Source organism: Loxodonta africana, chromosome 20 (genome assembly GCF_030014295.1).
Source record: "Loxodonta africana isolate mLoxAfr1 chromosome 20, mLoxAfr1.hap2, whole genome shotgun sequence".
Classification (NCBI taxonomy): domain Eukaryota; kingdom Metazoa; phylum Chordata; class Mammalia; order Proboscidea; family Elephantidae; genus Loxodonta; species Loxodonta africana.
Window position 1 is genome coordinate 43,565,547 of NC_087361.1, and position 16,056 is coordinate 43,581,602.

Genomic DNA, 16,056 nt, shown 5'->3' on the forward strand with positions numbered 1-16,056 from the left:
GGCGAGGCGTACTGAAGGCTATAGTTTTCGATCTTCATCAGTAAGTGCTACAAGTCTTCTTCATTTTCAGCAAGCAAGGCTGTGTCATCTGCATATCACAGGTAGTTAAGGAACCTTCCTCCAATCATGATGTCAAGTTCTTCTTCATATAGTCCAGCTTCTTGGATCATTTGTTCAGCATACTAATTGAATGAGTATGGTGAAAGGATTCAACCCTGACGCATATTTTCCTAATTTAAAACCATGCATTATCCCCTTGTTCTGTTCCAAGGACTGTCTGTTGGTCCATGTACAGGCTCAGCATGAGCACAGTTAAGTGCCCTGGAATTCCGTTTCTTTGAAATGTTTTCCATAATTTTTTATGATCCACACAGTGAAATGCCTTTGCTTAGTCAATAAAACGCAAGTAAACCTCCTTCTGGTATTCTCTGCTTTTAGCCACGATCCTTCTGACATCAGCAATCGTAAGCCTTCTTGCACATCCTCTCCTGAGTCTGGCTTGAATTTCTGGCCATTCCATGTCAATATACTTCCCCCTTCCCCACCCTTTTTTTTTTTTTATATATAATTTTTATTGTGCTTTAAGTGAAAGTTTACAAATCAAGTCAATCTCTCACACAAAAACCCATATACACCTTGCTACACACTCCCAATTACTTTCCCCCAAAGAGACTGCCAATGTACTTTTGCAACCATTTTTAATTATCTCCAGCAAAATTTTATTTGCATGTGATATAAAAAATATTGTTTGATAATTTCCACATTTTTTGGATGACCTTTCTTTGAAATGGAGCCCTGGTAGCACAGTGGTTAAGAACTCAGCTGCTAACCAAAAAGGCAGCAGTTTGCATCCACTATCTGCTCCTTAGAAACCCTATGATGGCAGTTCTCTTCTGTCCTATAGGGTCACTATGGGTTGAAATTGACTCAATGGCAATGGGTTTGCTTTTTTTTGTTTTTTCATTTGGAATGGTCACAAATATGGAACTCTTTTAATCAGCTGGCCAGGTAGCTCTCTTTCAAATTTCTTGCCATAGACAGGTGAGTGCTTCCAGCATTGCATCTATTTGTTGAAACATCTTTATTGGTGTTCTGTCAATTCCTGGAGTCTTGTTTTTTTTGCTAACGCCTTCAGTGCATCTTGGACTTCTTCCTTCAATACCATCAGATCTTGATCATATGCTACCTCCTGAAATGGTTGAACTTGACCAATTCTTTTTGGTATGATACTCTGTGTACTCCTTACATCTTCTTTTGATGCAATATTTTGCCCATTAGGATCCTTTCATATTGCAACTCAAGTCTTGGCATTTTTCTTCAGTTCTTTCAGCTTGAGAAATGCTGAACATATTCTTCTCTTGTGGTTTTTAACTCAGGGTCTTTGCACATTTTATTATAATACTGTATTTTGTCACCTCAAGACTCTTTGAAATCTTCCGTTCAGCTCTTTTACTTCATCATTTCCTCCATTCTCTTTTGTAACTGTTTGTTCAAAAGCAACTTTCAGAGTCTCTTCTGACATTCATTCTGGTCTTTTCTTTATTTCCTGTCTTTTTAGTGACCCTTTGCTTTCTTCACGTATGCTGTGCTTGGTGTCATTTCACAATTCCTCTGGTCCTTGGTCATTAGTATTCAATGCATCAAATCTTTTCTCTAGATGGTCTTTAAATTCAGGTGGGATATACTCAAGGTCATACTTTGGCTCTAATGAATGTGTTTTAATTTTTTTGGCTTCAACTTGAACTTGCATATAAGCTATTGATGGTGTTCTGAAGTCAGCTCTTGGCCTTGTTCTGACTGATGATATTAAGATTCTCCATTGTCTTTTTTCACAGATGTAGTCGATTTGATTCCTGTGTAGGCAAGACCCATGTGTATAGTCACCATTTATGTTGCTGAAAAAAGATAATTGCAATAAATCTTTGTCTTGTGAAATTTTATCATGTGATCTCTGGCGTAGTTTCTATCACCAAGGCTGTGTTTTCCAACTACCAGTCTTTCTTCTTTGTTCCAACTTTCACATTCCAATCAGTGTAATTATCAGTGCATCTTAATTACATGCCTGATCAATTTCAGACTGCAAAAGTTTGTAAAAATCTTTAGTTTCTTCATCTTTGGCATTAGTGATCAGTGCATAAATTTGAATAACAGTTTTATTAACTATATTTGTATTATCTTATCACTGATGGCATCGTACTTCAGGATAGATCTTGAAATGTTCTTTTTGCTGGTGAACATGATGCCGTTCCTCTTCAATTTGTCATTCCCATATAGTGTATCATATGATTTTTCAATTTAAAATAGCCAATACCAGAAGTAAAAGAACTGAACAGAAGATTTCAAAGGGTGGCCCAAGGAGACAAAGTATTATAAATAACATGCGCAAAAACCTGGAGATAGAAAACCAAAAGGGAAGAACACACTCTGCATTTCTCGAGCTGAAAGGACTGAAGAAAAAATTCAAGCCTCAAGTTGCGATAGTGAAGGATTTTATGGGGAAAATATTAAACAACTCAGGAAGCATCAAAAGAAGATGGAAGGAATACACAGATTCATTATACCAGAAAGAATTGGTCAACATTCAACTATTTCAAGAGGTAGCCTATGATCAGGAACTAATGGTACTGATGGAAGAAGCCCAAGCTGCACTGAAGACATTGGCAAAAAACAAGGCTCCAAGAATTGACAGAATATCAATTGAGATGTTTTCAACAAATGGATGCAGCACTGGAAGTGCTCATTCATCTAAGCCAAGAAATTTGGAAGACAGCTACCTGGCCAACCAACTGGAAGACATCCATATTTATGCCTATTCCCAAGAAAGGTGATCCAGCCAAATGCAAAAATTATTGAACAATATCATTAATATCACATGCAAGCAAAATTTTGCTGAAGATCATCTAAAAGCAGTTGCAGCAGTATATCAACAAGGTACTGCCAGAAATTCAGGCCAAATTCAGAAGATGACATGGAACCAGGGATATCATTGCTGATGTCAGATGGATCCTGGCTGAAAGCAGAGAATGTTTACCTGTGTTTTATACACTATGCAAAGGCATTTGACTGGGTAGATCATAACAAATTATGGATAACATTGCAAATAATGGGAATTCCAGAACACTTAATCGTGCTCAGGAGAAACCTGTACGTAGATCAAAAGGTAGTTGTTCGGACAGAACAAGGGGATACTACATGGTTTAAAGTCAGGAAAGGTGTGCATCAGGGTTGTATTCTTTACCATACCTATTCAATCTGTATGCTGAGCAAATAATCCAAGAAGCTGGACTATATGAAGAAGAACAGAGCATCAGGATTGGTGAAAGACTCATTAACAACCTGCATTATGCAGATGACACAACCTTGCTTACTGAAAGTGAAAAGGACTTGAAACAAGATGAAGATCAAAGACCACAGCTTTCAGTATGGATTATATCTCAACATAACGAATGCAAAAGTCCTCACAACTGGACCAATGAGCAACATCATGATAAACGGAGAAAAGATTGAAGTTGTCAAGGGTTTCATTTTACTTGGATCCACAATCAACACCCACGGAAGTAGCAGTCAAGAAATCTGAAGACATTGCTTTGGGAAAATCTACTGCAAAAGACCTCTTTAAAGTGTTGAAAAACAAAGATATCACATTGAAAACTAAGGTGCTCCTGGCCCAAGCCATGGTATTTTCAATAACATCATATGCATATGAAAGCTGAACAATGAATAAGGAAGACAGAAGAAGAATTGACACCTTTGAATTGTGGTGTTTGCAAAGAATATTGAATATACCATGAACTGCTAAAAGAATGAACAGTCTGTCTTGGAAGAAGTACAACCAGAATGCTCCTTAGAAGCAAGGATGGTGAGACTACGTCTTACGTACTTTGGACATGTTGTCAGCAGAGATCAGTCCCTGGAGAAAGACATCAGGTTTGGTAAAGTACAGGGTCAACGAAAAAGAGGAAAACCCTCAACGAGATGAATTGACACAGCAGATGCAACAGTGGGCTCAAGCATAACAATGATTTGGGGCATGGTGCAGTTCCGGGCAGTGTTTCGTTCTGTTCTACATAGGGTCACTGTGAGTCAGAACTGACTCAACGGCATCTAACAACAATGCCTAGGATATCAATCTTTATGTGTTCCATTTCATTTTTGACAGCTTCCAATTTTCCTGGATTCATGCATTCCACATTTCAATTACTAATGGATATTTGCAGCTGTTTCTTCTCATTTTGAGTCATGCCACATCAGTAAATGAAGGTCGAAAGCTTTATTTGTGTCATCAAGGTAGACTCGCTATGAGTTGGAATCACCTAGACAGCAACAGGTTCTGCCCTCAGGAGGCAGCTCTTCCCCAGGTGTATTTTGAGTGCCTTCCAACCCGAGGGTCCCATCTGCTGGCACCATACAAGACAATGTTCTGCTGCTGTTTACAAAGTTTTCACTGGCCAATTTTTTCAAAAGTAGACCTCCAGGCTTTTCTTCCTAGCCTATCGTAGGCTGGAAACTCCATTGAAACCAGTCCACCATGGGTGACACCGCCGATATTTGAAAAACCAGTGGAATAGCTCCCAGCATCATAGCAGCACACAAGCCACCACAGTATGACAAACTGACAGATAAATAGTGGATTTTATGAGTTAGCAAATAATCCATAAGTGTCCCCTGGAGGAATAAGCTATACTTCCTTCATCAACATAGCCTCTAGCCTTCATCCAAACAAAAAAAACAAACCCATTCCATCAAAGTGGTTCCAACTCAAGGTGACCCCACGGGTTACAGAGTGCAACTGCGCCGTAGGGTTTTCTTGGCTGTAATCTTTATGGAAGACTTCCTTCCATGTAGCAGTTGGGTTGGTTTGAACCATCAACGTTTAGGTTATGAGCCTATGGCAAACCGTTTGCACTACCCAGGGTCTTTTATTCTTCATACAGGGAGTGTTAAACAATAATCACTTGGAAGGTGTTCTTTGAAGAGCTAAATAGTTGAAGAGTGATCAAGGATTTTACCACCTGTTTTTTTTTGTGCCAATAGCATTAAGATCCCTGCCCAGGGAACTCCCATGGGATTTTAACTGTATGATTCCCTGAGGCTCTCCCTGTGCTGTGTCTTTGCACATTCAAATAATGAGAACGGCATACATAAAGCAAGCTATTCGTTTCCTTAACTGAGGAAACTTGAACCCAAATGCACTATTATGAACTTGTTTTAAGTCAGGCTGGTGCAACCACAAAGTGACTGATAAAATATCACTAACCTTTATTCTTCAGAAGATATAACTTGGCTCTCCCCAGCTGCAATTCCAACCCCATGGGACTATGAATTATATTCTAGTAGTTAAAGGCTAAAGTAAGAAAAATCAAAAGCTGGCCTCAGCTTCCAGTTCCAAAAATCAATGTTGATACCCACCCAATCCCAAAATGCTGTTTCAGCCTGGGTAGGAGAAATGGTGATCTCAGTAGAATCTTCAAGATTAAAAGAACACTATATTGTCTGAGTTAATCAATAACTTTGTAAGAACGAGTAACTCATTCAGCTGAGCTTGAAGCAGAATTCTGCTTTCCTTCAATGTTTTAAGAAAGGGGTTTGAGATTTATAAGCAAAAATTATATGTTAAATACAGAATTTTGGGCTTTCAGCATTGGTGGCTTCCGTTGCTTATAATTAGTGGGAATAGTGGCAATAGGGTGCATGTCTTTTCCAGATCTAAGGGAAACAGATACTAGGGAACAGCAAAAAATGATTGTGGAAGGCCAGGAGTCAAAACTGATATTAAACCTACCAGCAATATTAATATGACAAGTAGATGAGGAATCATGTCTTATGGCTCAAGAATTAAATTTCTTTTCACATTAAAATTATTAATTTATGTTCAATTTTATTTTAAGGCTAACTTTCTTCATTAAAAAAAATTTACAATATATGCAATGGTCTGTAGCCCAACTCACATCTTATTCACTCAATTAATTTATGATCCAGTTATCCACGGTGTCTTGTTTCCCATGCAGCAGGGATGGATGGGATTGTACTCTCGATCTAAATGTTAAACTGCACCAAAAGATAATTTGTTCGATTCAAAATGGAAGAAAGTTCACTGTGTGTTTGTTTCTATATAGTTGTTGTCAGGCGCCGACGAGTCGGTTCCTACTCTAGCGACCCTATGCACAACAGAATGAAACACTGCCCGGTCCTGCACCATCCTTAACAATCGTTGTTATGCTTGAGCTCATTGTTGCAGCCACTGTGTCAATCCACCTTGTTGAGGGTCTTCCTCTTTTCCACTGACCCTGTACTCTGCCAAGCATGATGTCCTTCTCCAGGGACTCATCCCTTCTGACAACATGTCCAAAATATGTAAGATGCAGTCTCGCCATCCTTGCCTCTAAGGAGCATTCTGACCTCGCTTCTTCCAAGACAGATTTGTTTGTTCTTTTGGCAGTCCATGGTATATTCGACATTCTTTGCCAACACCACAATTCAAAGGTGTCAACTCTTCTTCAGTCTTCCTTATTCATTGTCCAGCTTTCACATGCATATGATGTGATTGAAAATACCATGGCTTGGGTCAGGCGTACCCTAGTCTTCAGTGAGATATCTTTGCTCTTCAACACTTCGAAGAGGTCCTTTGCAGAAGATTTGCCCAATGCAATGCGTCTTTTGATTTCTTGACTGCTGCTTCCATGGCTGTTGATTGTGGATTCAAGTAAAATGAAATCCTTGACAACGTCAATCTTTTCTCCGTTTATCATGATGTTGCTCATTGGTCCAGTTGTGAGGATTTTTGTTTTCTTGATGTTGAGGTGTAATCCATACTGAAGGCTGTGGTCTTTGATCTTCATTAGTAAGTGCTTCAAGTCCTCTTCACTTTCAGCAAGCAAGGCTGTGTCATCTGCATAACACAGGTTGTTAATGAGTCTTCCTCCAATCCTGATGCCCCGATCTTCTTCATATAGTCCAGCTTCTCGTATTATTTGTTCACCATACAGATTAAATAGATATGGTGAAAGCATACAACCCTGACGCACACCTTTCCTGACTTTAAACCAATCAGTATCCCCTTGTTCTGTCGGAACAACTGCCTGTTGATCTACGTAAAGTTTCCTCATGAGCACAATTAAGTGTTCTGGAATTCCCATTCTTCACAGTGTTATCCATAGTTTGTTATGAACCATATGAGATAGATATTAATATTCTCTCTCTCTCTCTACTTTTTCCCTCTTACTCTCACTCTCTTTTGTAATTTTAGTTTAGGAAAATGAAAGCCTAAGAAGTTAATTATTATGCCCATCATTACTAAGTGCTATGTCTGTTTTATTCAAATGTCTCTAGATAATTTTTCTCTAGTAGAAAAAAAATAGGCCTCACCTCACTGGACCACTGCTCTGGGAGCCCCTCCCTCAACCTGTTTTGAGGGAGTAATCTCCTTTAAAAATATTGGATTACATTCTCCCTTTATTAAGACAAAGCAAGTGAATAAAATCAATCTACAACAGTGAATTCTGATTAATTATCTGAATTTTTCCTTACCCAGTCTTTGTCGATATGCTAATATTGGTCTTATAACTATAAAAATATGTATTTAAGCTGTACCTGCAGGACACATGGATTGAGATCCAAACTCAGCCTTGTCTCCCGTTATCTCTTTAGACAACATTTGGTGAGGGTACTCTGCCTTGCTCCTATTTGGAAACTCCTGGTGATGCAGTGGTTAAGTGCTTGACTGCTAACTGAAAGTTCAATTGTTCAGACCCACCAGCAGCTCCATGGGAGAAAGATGCGACAGTCTGCTTCTGTAAAGACTACAGTCTTAGAAAGCTTTTGGGCAGTTCTACCCTGTTGCATAGGGTCACTATGAGTTGGAATCAACTTGTCAGCAATGGGTTTGGTTTTTTAGGTTTTTTTTTAAATAGATTCCACGGCTTTTCTGCTATTTCATAGGATATGGACAGTCATATGGTTTCTCAATGTTTGAACACATCTTAACTTAGGAAATAACTCCAGTCCAAGAAATAAGCCAATACTCTGAACTTGATTGGTCACATCTTCCTCGCCTTTGAGACTTGGGCCTCATTGAGTCTGGGAGACTGCTTAGTGGCTCAGGGAGACTTGTTGTTGTTAGGTGCCATTGAGCTCCGACTCATAGCCTCCTTACGTATAACAGAAGGAAGTGTTATCCAGTCTTGTGCCATCTTCATACTCATTGGTATGTTTGAGTCCATTGTTTTGGCCATTATTTCAGTTCCTCTCATTCAGTTTCCCTCATTTTCACCGATCTTTTATTTAAGAAATATGATGTCTTTTTTAGTGATTGGTCTTTTCTGATGGTGAGCCGATGTCTCACTTTCCTCACCACTAAGCAGCATTCTGGTTATATTTCTTCTAAGGCTAATTTACTTGTAAACTCTTATCCTAGGAGGCTTGAGGTCAGCTTTTTGTGTCCATCTACCATGTGCTTATTGTCTGCTCTGTACCACCTCCTCTCGAAGCAAAAAAAAGCAAACAAACATATTTTAACTAGGCAGTTTATTTGATATCTCAAGTTGAGCAACTAAGGGCAGATACTGGTAGAAGAACAAGAGAGATCTCATTTGAATAGGTACCGTTATGAGATGGCTAATCCCTCTCTGGATCTGGAAAATATTTCTTCTGAAGTTTCTAACCTAGGTGCCTTTCTATTGCAGTTAACTCAATTGAGATGGACGCATTTCTGCATATTTAATGAAGATGATCTCTTGCTACAGGCTTCTTTAGCTCTAGGGATCTAGCTACCTGCAGCTAGTTGCAGCTGTTACCTGCCACTTCGTTTGTCTGAGATCTCTCTACCTGTCTTTGTAGTCCCTTTGGGGTGGATACAAGGCTCATCAGATTGCTCTCTCTGGCACGGCACACATCTAAATCATGGGAAACACATATCCTTTATCCCAACATGGTGTAGAGAAACAGGCCAGTCCCAGGGTACTAAAATTCACTTGGCTCTGCCTTACAGAAGCCTGTAAACCAGAGTGACCCCCAAATGCAGGGGTAGCTGCCTAAGCTCTATAGAAACCCTCTACCCTTTAAGCTTGAGCTGAAGGTAGAAAGCCTCCTACCCTTTCCATTTTGCAGGAAATGGAATGGAATTCACAGCATATCTTTCTTTAAAATATTCTTCTCAAAGCACTCACCATCTAGTTTTTTAAATTTTATTTAAATGAGAGAGGGGTGTTCAAGAGCCATGAAATAAGCTCTTAGAAGTTTCCTTTGAAATTCTCTCTATATTGATAAACTCATGTAATCTCTGGTAACTGCTATTGATACCTCAGTTGAAACTTAGGCTGGAAAAAGTAAATTTAAGCATTCTCTTGCAAGTATTTGATCATTTTGCCATTTTTCATGGCATCACAGCTAGCTATAGAAACTTGGGTCATAAGTAGGAAAAGTAAACACTTTAGAAGCCTGCCTCACGTCAATGTGGAGGAACATTAGTTACTAGACTTCAATGCCATATTTAAATATTAAAATGGGCATTGTATATTTCAGGAAAACAAAGAGCATCCTGGGTATATTTAACAGGAGAAGATATGTATGTTGTTGTTGTTAGGTGCCATTAAGTGGGCTCCAATTCATAACGACCCTGTGTACAACAGTATGAAACACTGCCCAGTCCTGTGCCATTCTCAGAGCTGTTGCTATGTTTGGGCCCATTGTTGAAGCCACTGTGTGAATTCTTCTAGTTGAGGGTCTTCTTCTTTTTTATTGACCATCTACTTTACCAAGCATGATGTCCTCCAGGGACTGGTCCTTCGTGATAACATGTCCAAAGTACAATAAAGGAAATTAAAAGTTCATAAAATATTTTGGAAAAGCTTGTAGTTCCAATATCTAAAAACCATACTGGCATATTATTTCAACTGCTGGCAGACCATGTGAGCTCATCTGGAAACAGAGCAAAACCTCACATCTAATGTCTGCAGATTTCCATGTATGTACCTGAAGAACATACTAGAATAATGGCTTTTTCAATACCTCCCATCAGCAGAGTCTAACTAAAAACCCGATGACAAGGGATTGCCCTGTGCACTCCAGGAAGAAATGTTGATGCCGCTTGCAAAAATGTAGAGTAAACAACAGGCATTCGTACGGAAAGGAGTTACATGATTTCAGTTGCTAGAACCCACTAGTGATAAACAGTATTCTCAAAACTAAGGTGGAGGTAGGGGTGAGGAATTGTGAATTATCTCAGAAATCTATGTGACTGGAAATAAATCTATAATAACAATAGCAACAAAACCCTAGAAATAATGTTATGTTGTCATATGACAGAATATAGAATTGAGGTCAAAGAAACTTTGTGTATGTAAGGCTTCCTGAAGGATAACTGGTGATAAGGTTAAGCAGTTGTTTTCCAAAAGGATGTGCATAAAATTAACCTATTGTTAAAGTACTTATTTATTTATAGTAGATGTAACCTTCAGAGGAAACACTTCAGCCAATTGATGTTTCAAAAATCTAAGCTATGATAAAGAAGGGAGGATTATAATAGACTTGTCCTCATCTTCTTTTGACATTCCTTGTACTCACCAAACACCTCAAAAAAGATTTCAAGTAAGAGTCAATAAAACTTCTTAGCAGAAAATGACATGAAGACTTGCCCCCTGTTTTCACTGACTGTGTGTGATGGGTTGACTCTCTCTGGGCTGGCGACACATAGCAGATATTCTTCAAACTGCACCAAAAGTAACAGTTAGTCTAACAGAGAGACATCTTACAGTTTAGCACAGTATACACAGCATTAGATCACTAGGGGTACTAAGGAGGCCCTGGCATACATCAGAGTACAATTCCAAAGTGTTTACTTTACACACATACAATGACATTTTAAGAACTAAAAGATCCAATTTTTAAGCACTATTTCAGACAGAAAACTAGAATATTCTGTGTTTTGTTACTCATAACATTAAAACCTAGAAACTTGAATTGGCAAGTATAAAGTCAAGTGTAAAATGGTATTTGTTGCTTTCTTTGGAATGATGTAAGGCCTTAATTTTCACCTCAGATTCTAATAGTATCATTTTTTCAAAGATTGTGAAATGAGCTTTCAAGTCAAAACACTGTTTCTTCTTGGGCCACTGTTATTGTTTATTTTATTTATTTTTTTCACCATGGAAATATATCTTAGATGAAAAAAGAAATTGATTCTAATAGATTTTATTTTATTTTTTTTTTGCCAAGAGCTGTACTTTATAACAATGTATATGTAGGATAACAAATATTATAAGAGCTACAATAATAGCATTCTGTGCAGCTATGCTTTTTAAATGACGGGAATTTCAAAGTACATTAAATGACAAAAAATAAATCAATGGTTTCTATGTATCATAGATGCCCTTATTTTGTTTTCTCATCTTACTAGTTTCTTCTGTTCACTCTTGGTTCCCATAATATACTTGCAATTTGTCCCTTCTTTCCTGTGAGCTGGTCCTTTGTGAGGGTGTTGGGGCTGAGCTATGGTTACCCATACAAAGAGGCTTGCATTTGCTTGGAAGAGCACAAGTTTTCGAGGAGATACCATCAACCTGGCAGTTCATTAAATGGTGTTTGTGAACTCAGACACTTTGTCCTCCTTTTGTTGATAAATTCAGCATCAGTACCATCCATGATGAGATCAAGTATGATATCATAACTCTTCAAACGTTTAAACTGTGCAGCTATTACGGAATTCTAAAGATCTGAATTTCCTTTTTTCTCTTAAAGCCTGGGCAATAATATATGTGATGATTTATTTGCAGAACTTGTTGGAAGCTAATATAGAATCCATAATAATAATTACCTCTTAGAGACTCATTACTTAGTAAACATTTGTTGTAGTTGTTAGTTGCCACTGAGTCAATTTCAACTCATGGTGATTCTATGTGTGCAGACTAGAACTGTTTCATAGGGTTTTCAAGGCTGTGACCTTTTGGAAGCAGATGGCCAGACCTTACTTCTGAAGTGCCTCTAAGTGGATTTGAGTTTCCAACTTTTCAGTTAGTAGTATAGCGCTTAAAAATTTGCAACACCCAGCAAATATTTAGTGAGTATCTATTGTGCTCCAGGTACAATGGTGTGATCTGGACAGGGTGTAGCTTGCAATGAGACATGACCTTTAAGAGGCTTACAGCCTTGCTGCACCTTTTCTTTAATGAAATAAATTTAATTGACATGACAAAGGCCAGAACCACCATCATATTCTGTTCAGTTGACAGTTCTGCATAAGTAACCCATTTGTTCATTATTTTGACAAATTCTATCTTTAATAATGTCAGGGAGTACAAAAACCCCACTTCAGAGAGCCTTTCTTTTATATTGTGGGAGATGCAATAAATCACATATGTTTTCTAGCACTTTGAACTTGCTCACTAGACCTTTGTCTTAATTCTAAACACCAAGGGCCTTTTCTGCCGCAAATACATCACCCAAACCCTGGGTTTGGAAGTTCAGTATCCACCGTCTTTCCACCTTGTGACTCAAACCTATTTAACGATACATGAGAAAGTTTGGACCTGTGCTAAATCAACACTTCCTGACAAGAGAATAAATACACACTGGGGTTAAAGAGCTTTGTCAGTTTCTATGCATTTTATATTGCAGCAGGAACTAGGAAAGCCTTGTCAGCAATTTGTCTGACCTAGCCCACTCAGATGTGACTATCCTTCCTCAGCTTATCTCCAAGAAGGGAACATTCATACCACGTAAAGCTGTGTTTACAACCAGAAATTAAATCACCAAATATTGCACAGGACCCCAGAACGGAGAAATGGCCCTCATGGAATAGAGCTGTTGGTATGAAATGAAGAGCATGTCTGCAAAGGCTACAGGTGATGAGGCACTCTGTTATTTCATCGCAGAGGTGATGACAACACTCTTTCAGTGGTCAGGACTGAGAATAATCCCTGCTCCTGAAAATTTCAGCAGCACAGAGATGCCAGAAATGAGTTTCTTTCTTTCTTTCTTTTTTTTTTTTAAGGAAAAGTTCCCACTAACATCAGCAATCTGCCTAAAGTGATTTTTAATTTGCACGCACAAGTGATTGAAGGGAGAAAGGAACAAACCATAAATCTGCATACAAACATTAAGGGCTAATCTATAGGCAAATGCTTAACTAATTGATGCTCCAAGTTACAGGCAAAATGTTCTGTTTTAATTGTGTGTGTGTGTGTTTGTAATACTATAGTATGGAATTGGTGCTGTAATAATATAGTATGGCATATAATATGTTACCAGTATCAGTATCCCAGAATGCCAGTCGGCTATCTGATTTATAATTTATTTAATCCAAACAATTGTAGCTGGATTTCAAAGATTATGGCATTGTTTTTTATAAAGATGGCATTTTTATTTTATTAAGCACCACAGTTCCAAGAATCTTCCCAATGGATCTATTGTTAAAATCAACAGTTATTTCAAATTTGTTTCAAATAAATTTCGGGGCTGCCCCATGTTTCCTCTGATGTCTGGAAGGTTTTATTTTATTTTGTTCTGTTTTGTTTTGGCTGGCTTACTTATCCAGCTTCATGAAGAAGGTTTCCATATGTTTATTCTGTAGTGACCTACAGCTGAGCCATGGCAAAGAGAGAAGGCAAAATGTTTTAAGGCCAACAAAGCTTATTTTTGTATATTGATAAAGATCTGGACTGGGGAGACAATAGCAGACAGATCAATGTGTAGCTCAGATCTCTGAAACTGTGATTTTGTTTTGTGTGTGTGTGTGCTTTTTTAGTGTTAAAAATGCAGAGAATATAAGAGCTTTCTAGAGTCCTTTGTTCAATAAAAAGGGATCATGACATAAATCAAACAATGACTTCAGATTGTCAACAAAGCTGCCTTTTGAAATATTGGAATTAGATACATTTATTGGTAAGGTCCAATGATTATCATTTTTGGCCATCTCCTGCATGTGAACCCATGTGCACCTGGAGGTACAGACACTAGAACGCACGCTCCAAAGGAGCAGGGTCCTCTCTGCATTGTTTACACAATTATAAAAAGACTGATATAACTGGTCAGGAAGTAGTTCCCAGGCAGAGTTACTTTCTAAACCTTCTCAGATGCTCCTAACATGGAGTCAAGATTGAGAATCATAGTGCTAGCCCAGTGCTTCCAGAATTTTAATATGTGTGTAAATCATCTGGTATTTTGTTAAAATACAGATTTTGGTTTAGTAGATCTTGGTTTGGTTCTAAAAAGTTACTAGGTGATATCAGTGTTGGCATTTCCTTAGCACATGTTAGTTAGCCAGGGGCCAGAAAATATTGGATTTATGATTGTGAACTCTGCTCAATGCTATAGTTTTAACCATTGCTATAATATTCAACCTCCTATTTGACAATAAAATACTGAGACCTCAAAATTACCTATTGCAGTTTGTGTTTGTTGGTTTCTTCCTGTGGATATTTATGATGTTTCACCAAATTGATCCACAACTGGGTATGTTATTATCTCTCACTTTTTCTAAAATCTTCTTGTGATCAAATATAGTTTCTAAATAATAGATATATGGATACTTATAAATTTGGGAATGTAGTATAAGGGCCAATATACTTAAAGGCAATAACATACTGAAAAATCAATTGACATGCCATAACAGAAACACAGTCTGTTGGACCATTGCTCAGGTGTATAATCTCAAAGTAAATCAGTACATGAAATCATTTTATGAAACATCACAAAATATTACTAATCAGGATACTGTCTATTGTTTACTCTTTTCTTTGCATTTTCTAAAATATACAACTAGTATACATTTCTAACTAAATTCTGAGGCATCTCAATTCTTTCATGAATGACCACATTTTGGGCATATTGCCTCATATTGATAGATCCATAGTCGTAGTCTTTCAAACACATTGAATCATCAGTTTTGCTTTCTTATTGTGAGAATATATAATTGGTATAAAACGAAGACTATCTTAGTTTTTCCTGTCTATTTTTTGTTAACCTACATTACGTTTTCCTAGGAGCAAGCCCAAGGTTCAAATTTGTTGCATTTTGGCAAGTTCTTTGTATTACTTGGTTATGACAAGATGTGTTCTGAGAAGTAGCAAAGTTTCACGCTATCTGTGCAGAATTCCTTCTTTGTTAGTGGTGTGTGCAAAGCCATCTGTTCTCTTTAGCGCAGCAGTGATGACTTGTGTGGGACAGTGAGCACTTGTCACTGCCTGGAAGATGGTCCTCTCCATAGATCATTATCCTGTCTTTCTGCTTCACAAGCAGCGAACCCTTTTTAGGCTGCATTTCTGGCAGAGGTTGGCATACACCGGGGGAAAAGGATCAGAGTCAAGGAGAGATGCTTATTAAATTACTCATCTCACTTTTACCAAACAGCTGCTAAAACAAACTAGGGAAAATATCATAGTGGTTATTCACAGCATATGTTTGGATACAGATGCTCACTCTAGGCAATTCAAAGAGCCAGGGCTATGGTGGTTGAAAAACACTTGACTTTTAGGTAGAAAGCAGAGAGGTTAAACGGGTATGTCAAGATGTTAGCTTGCACTGTGACATTTAGCTGTACAGTAAATGGTAGCAAACTTCCTACTAAGCTATCGTATAACCCTGAATTGTGAAGAAAAATATAAAAAAGGAAACATTCATCTACTATTTTTAATAATTCATTGACCTCATTTTATTGCATTATTTTCTTTTTTTAATGAAAATACTTTTAAATACAATTTAAGTCAAGGCAATCATAGAGTGATGCTTTTATTCAGACAACATTTATTAAAGGTTGAGGCATTAAGTTAACAACTGTCATAAACATGACTTTGAGATTTGGCCATTTGCCTTCCAGGACTTGTAATCAGCCCACTAGCACATTTTTATGGGTCAGTAAATATCCACCAAATCAAAGCAACTTCTAGTCACTACTAATCTTGATGGAGTCCAGAGTACTGACCTACAGATGAAAGGTTTTATAACTCATTACAAGTCCGTAATCAATCAAGTGATTTCTGATTTGAAGAAATAAACAGGATTTTTTTTTCTATTTTGAGCTAATTCCTGAGTTGATTTTAGCTAACAACAACAACAAAAAGTAGC